The sequence below is a fragment of the Anser cygnoides genome, chromosome 1, assembly GCF_040182565.1.
Source record: "Anser cygnoides isolate HZ-2024a breed goose chromosome 1, Taihu_goose_T2T_genome, whole genome shotgun sequence".
In the NCBI taxonomy this organism is placed as follows: Eukaryota; Metazoa; Chordata; class Aves; order Anseriformes; family Anatidae; genus Anser; species Anser cygnoides.
The window spans coordinates 77700911-77706910 of NC_089873.1; the positions used below are offsets into that span (position 1 = coordinate 77700911).

General features: G+C 39.5%; 1 protein-coding gene across 13 annotated transcripts in view; it reads right to left on the reverse strand.

The window, feature by feature from the left end:
• ABCC9 (ATP binding cassette subfamily C member 9) overlaps nucleotides 1-5672 on the reverse strand; it is a 79135-nt gene extending 73463 nt beyond the window's left edge. For 7 of the 13 annotated variants that reach the window (XM_067000683.1, XM_067000672.1, XM_048053883.2 and 4 more), the window contains exons 1-2: nucleotides 5504-5644; nucleotides 4105-4142 (exon numbers count right to left, since the gene is read on the reverse strand). The gene's annotated coding sequence lies outside the window, so the exon portion shown is untranslated. Of the gene's footprint in view, nucleotides 1-2004; nucleotides 2111-4104; nucleotides 4239-5503 lie in introns of all 13 variants that reach the window. The other 6 variants (XM_067000665.1, XM_067000658.1, XM_048053878.2 and 3 more) reach the window with 6 other exon arrangements.
• Between the last annotated feature and the right edge of the window lie 328 nt (nucleotides 5673-6000).

Sequence of the window (6000 nt, forward strand, 5' to 3'; positions counted from 1 at the left end):
TGTTTTGCCTTTTTTTTTTCTTTCCATTTTTCTGGAAGTGAAATGGAATATAGGCAGTAGATGTTCCCATGGAAGAATAGGCCATTATCTGCATGGAGAGTGCTCTCTGATAGCTAGGACCTAACTATCAGTTTGTAGAGGATTCTTATTACACCTCAAACAGTGGTCCCTAGAAGCTGTCAAGAAAGATGCATAGCACCTTTGCTGTGCTCAGTTTTGTGGTGGAGCATGTCCAAAAATATACTGTCTTAAAAACAACCATCCTTTGTACATTGATAGGGCTGAGGAAATAATCTGTTTCTATCATTAATACCAATACAGACAGACAGTGTCTGTCATACTGATCATCATTTTCAAGACATGCATAAGCAGTCTATTTACAACACTTCTGATACAGGTTCAAAGAGGTATAATTTAATTTTCTTCTCTTAAAATGAGAGAAATCAGAGTCTAGGTTGGTTAGTTTGTTAAAACAAACAAACAATCAAACAAACAAAAACAGACAATCAAAAAGATCGCATTGTCAATGAAATGAAATAAAGTAATTGACTATTAATTCCCAAGTTATTAAATCAGAAAATACTTCTTTCTTAATCAGCACATCCAGTGACCACCATTATTAATGCTCCTCAGGCTTAAAATCTATTAAAGCATTCTGATCAGTGTCATGATGCAGTGTTGACCCAATACAACTTATGATTTGGCTTTAAGAAATGCTCATCAGGTGCAACCTCCCTTTTTATCAGCACTTGCTTCAGGACGCACATATGGTACATTATGGCAGTGATAGGGAACAGAAGAGATAAGGCTGGTAGGAAACATTAATATTCCAGTGGTCTGCCAGCCTGTCTGTCCATCTGTCCTTCCTTCCTTCCTTCCTTCCTTCCTTCCTTCCTTCCTTCCTTCCTTCCTTCCTTCCTTCCTTCCTTCCTTCCTTCCTTCCAACTGTTCATCTGTCATTGAGCTAGACCTGAACTATGGCTGTGAGTGGAGGACCCATGTTCTGCATCTGTTGGTACATGCCAGCTTTCATGGATGCTTTCTGGTGTTTAAAGACAGGCTGCTAGCTGTTCTTTGTGTCTTGAAGAGTGATGTATGAAAATACACCGCATTACATTAGAGACAGAGAAATAATTTTTCCTCCAGTGTGCCTCACAGGGAGCAACAAACCACTCCAGCATTCCTTTTGCATCCACTTCAGGTGCAGAAGGTATCAGATCAGATAAGATCAGATATAACCTCCTATGTGGAGGAGGTTATCTTATCCTTTTGCCTATGTGACCCAAACCACTAGACCTAGCTCTGACTTTTGGAAAACTCATCTCCATAGGCGGCTCTGGAGATGCACAGATGCACATTTGAAAATTTTGAGTCAAAAAACTGACCCTGGAAATGAAGACAGCTTGGAAGATCTCACCTGCAGATAACTGATAAAAGGCAGAATGAAAAAGCACTAATCCCTCCTGTTCTGTAATACCATAAGATTTCTTTTCACAGAATGAAAATGTGAAATGGAAGAACATCAAATTTAGAAATAATATCAAGAATTGCAGTTTTTCCTACTGCTAAAACTCATCAAAACTACAGCTAGATTTAGAAAGGAAGATGGAACACTTATGACTGACCACTGACCAAATTTGGGTTCCTCATTAATAATTAGACTTCTCTTCCATTGGCTTTAGTAAGGCTATGCTAGGGTTCATTTAGAACTAGACCTATAGAGAGATGGATAGAGGTATATTGCCTAAATGAGGAAGTGCTATTTGTTTCGCTCAGTGCCGAGCATCATGCTAGAACATAATTAAATACTCCAAAGACGACTTATGTTTTTCCCAAGCACCAGTTCTTTATCATTGCCAAAGACAGAATATTGGCCACACTGAAAAACAGTCTAAGCCTGAAATGAATAGCCATGTTGAAGCTCTTTTAGCTCTAAGCAAGTCAGAACACAAAGTTCACTCAAGCTTTCCACACGGTGTAGCCAAAGCTGACTTTTCTCCTTACCAAAAATGTGGAGACAGACTTTTCAGGCTGCAGTATGTATGCAATGAGGCATCAAAGAGGAAAAGCTGGGCTGCAGAGCCACATGAGGAGAGATTTGAGGATATTTCTGTTGTTAAGGGATGGTAGAGAGAACAGCAGAGGTTGTTACAACTCAGAGAGGTTATCACTTTCCCTAGCAGCAGTTGCCCTCCTATGCGTGCCAAGCCCTCTTCCTTGGCGACACTGGCAGCAGCACGGACCTTCTCTTCCTGGAATTGTGTGTAGGTGAGTTAAGCAGCAAAGCCAGGTTGCTTTATCTTCCCCAGCAGCCTGCTGCTCCAGGCAGATGCCTGCTTTGCTGTACTCTACAAGGTCCAATGGGGAACCACAAAAATATTAACTCAGTCTCAGAGTTAACGGTGTTCTATTACCACAGTACTGTTTCCAAGACAAGAAGCTCTGCTCACTGCTATCCTGAGACGAGATCAGTGCTGAGTTGTTGCAGCTGCCATACTTCAATTTCAATGTTAGTTCACTTAGGACAAGCTCAAGGACCTATGAGTCATGCGGAATAGCACAGCAGGAAAATGTCCACTGGTTTCTTAGCAAATCTTTACCTATGTATTCTAAAGGAAGGGACAGCCTCTGGAAAGCACACAGACCTCTTCTTCTCACATGAATTACCAAGAACTTTTTTCTAAGTTCTTACTCAGTTTGTAGTGTTTGGACCTGAAGGCTTATTTACAGGCAGATGGCTTTGTCTAGCGTACGGGAATGACTGCAATAAATGGGAGCAGTCTAACTGCCACTACAAAACAACAAAATGCATAACCTAAACATGAATATTCAGGAGAGGACAGATGAAAGGGTAACAAGTTGTTCTGAATTTTTTTGGACATCTGAAGTTATTGACCACTATTTCTCATCAAGTAGCAGTAGCCTTTCAGGATGCCTGTTGAGATCCTAACATTTCAGAAAACAGTATTAGTCATGGCTATTACAAAAATGGCTTTCCCAGAGATAATTTCTCTTTCTGCTGAATACAGTAGGCCACCAAACTATGCTGGGCTGATTGCACCAAAGTGAGGATATCATTATATATTTGCTTTACTACTAATTATAGTAGGAATACTACACTTTATAATAACATTGCCAAGCACACTAGGCTTAACCTAGCATTTCAGTCAGGGGAAATGCAGTAATGTGATAAAGATCTTCGGATAACAAGTGCATACTATCTGAGGGTAGCAGCTACATTCAGCACCCCAGTAAGGCTGCCAAATACCTGGTAATTTTTTGTTTTATCACTTGTACAATGGGAGGGCTTTGTTCTTCAAAATTAATGACAACTTGTTCAGCTTAACTTCAGTCTTTGCAAACAGTAGAACTAGTTACAGATTTTCAGTGGTGCTTTTTCTTTCTCTCTTTGCAAACAGTCTGCTGCAAGCTAAAGCAATGAGCAGAACTTCACAGAGTAGAGGAATGAAAAGAACAGTCAGGAGAATGAGTCCATAATGGTGCCAGTGGACAGAGTTTCATCTCTCCTTGACATCATTTGGGAATCTGATTCCCTGTTGGTTTGCTTTAATGAGGATGTGAACTGTCTGAACAGTAGCTCACCCTGCAATGAAATAGCTAAAAAAGTTTATGCCCTTTAAGCATTTAAATTTTCATCCTAAAATCTCCATCACTGGCAAACTGAGACTTTCTGGTTCTGAGTTAAGGTGTACAGACATTGTCATAATATAATAAACAGAAATCAGTACAAAAGAGTTTAGGAAAATATACTCATTGTGAATAAGAAAAGCATTTTGGGAAGAAAAAAGTAATAGGACAACAAATTAAGCATGAATGTGATGTAGCATTTAACCTAAACACTTACAAATCTCATTTTAACAAACTGAAATTGGGATTCTTAATGCATTCCTGAGATAGATTTTACATAAGCTATAGAAAAGAATAAAATGGGAAAATGGCAGATAATGTAGATTTCCATAAAAACAATAAGAACATCCTCACTGAGTGCAAAACTGTTAAGAATTCGAGTTACAGACATTTTAATTAACTTAGGGACTTCAAAATTGGGCTTAAAAGTCTTCATATTCAAGAGTTTTATCTTACCTGGATTATCACTGTTCTGCACGCTTTGCAAGATATGACTGTAAAGGAAAGAGCATAAATACAGTTCTCAGGTGGACCTTGCTTGGGGGAAATATGGAACTTTAAAAAAGTGTTTATTTCAGTAGTTCAGTTGCCTATATTAAAAAAAAAATAATAAAATCAATAGCTGCACTTCCTGATTAAAATACATCAGCTTACAGAGCATACTTGGGTCTCAGTTCATATTTTTTTGGTCTTAGAATTTGCATTATATGCCCATATATGCAAATATACAAGTACACATGTATACATATATATATGTATATGCGTACACATACAGATGCAGGATGGAGAAAGTACTGAGAGTTTTATGAAAGTAGTTGGCTTTCAACTTCTCAGTAATGGAGTCATTACAAAAGTAAGATTTTTCTCCTTCTTTCCTGAAATTCACAGAGAAAACTTTAACAAAGATCAAATTATTTTTAGGTTGGATAAGCAGTATGGAAGGTCTAACTTGCCATGGATTTTCAGTTAGTGCTCTGAATCATTTTCCTTTCCAGGTGTAAACCTATTCATTCATTTTTTTTTTTACCTCCCTAAAAGCACCTGATCTAATGGAATCTGAAAATCATAGATATGCATTATTTGCAAAGAGTTCTGCTAAGTCAATGGCAAAAAAGTGCTGCCCACATAAAATCTCTTTTACCCAAAATCATCCTGTACCAAATTTCTTTTTCCTTTTCATTTCTATTTCGGCTTTGACCAGCTACTCTAGATATACCCTGCTTCCTTGCTAAGCACTGTCCCAGTTACCTTGGGCCTTAAGGTGATGAATTACTTCTGATACCTGTCAGCATTCTCATCGCTAACTGGTGTATACCAGCAGCCCGATCCAAACTGCACTGAAGTCAATGCAAAGAATCTCATTGACTTCAGTAGGTTTTGGATCAGGCCCCAAACACAGAGAAAATCACAACAGCAAGGCTGCTAAACACAATACTGATGCTGAAAAGCATTTCACACAAACATCTGCAGTGCTCTCATGCATCTAAGACAATGCTTTTTCTTTTTTGGTAAGCTCCTTAACACAAGGCGATTTCAACCATCAGCGTGCTACGCTGCCTGCTGCAAAACCTATGGCTTCACATGCTAAGACAGGACGGTTTAAAAAAAGAAACGTAACCCTGCACACAGCAGCAAAGAAAACATCAGCGGTAGGGGACTGTAAAGCCTGAGAATGCCTGAGAATGGAAAAGGAAAAGGAAAACAGATCTGAGTTGTAATCCCAGGAAAGAACAAGGAGAAGCCCTGTCCCACAGATATAAAGCGAAGGAGGAGGAGACGGTTAGTGGGGGATGACGGGGGGGTCACTGCATGCCCCGCTTGCTTGCTGAATGTTAGAGCAAACTCTGTAGCTTACCTTTGCAAACACAAAAACAAAATACCAACCCAAATTTTCACTCGGTTGTGCTATGTGATCAATATCATCCCGGTGGCAGGATTTTCCTCCACTTAATGAAGCAGCTCCAAGCCCTGGAGTGGATTATTTTTAGGCTGGTGATGGGAAGATCAGCTGCTGCCTCCTATCGAGTTTCCAAAGCGCACAAACTCTGCTTGTCTTTCTCACACGCCGAAGGGGGCAGGAAACTGGGAAGAGACAGGCAAGCAAGAAGCACCAATTTTTTGCCTCCTGAAGCTACAGTCCCCTGGGATTTCTTCTGCTTGCTTTTATTTTCATTCTTACTCGCTGGAGTGGTAAGAATCCAAGAGGCTGCATTAAAACGCGCAGGCTATTATCAGATGGTTATCTTGAAATAATTGATTTGGACAAGGTAGTCTAACTTTTGGCAGGCATGGGAGCTTCAGTTTTTGAATTCTTTTGAATTAAGCTTGGTTAATTTGAATTTGACAACATAA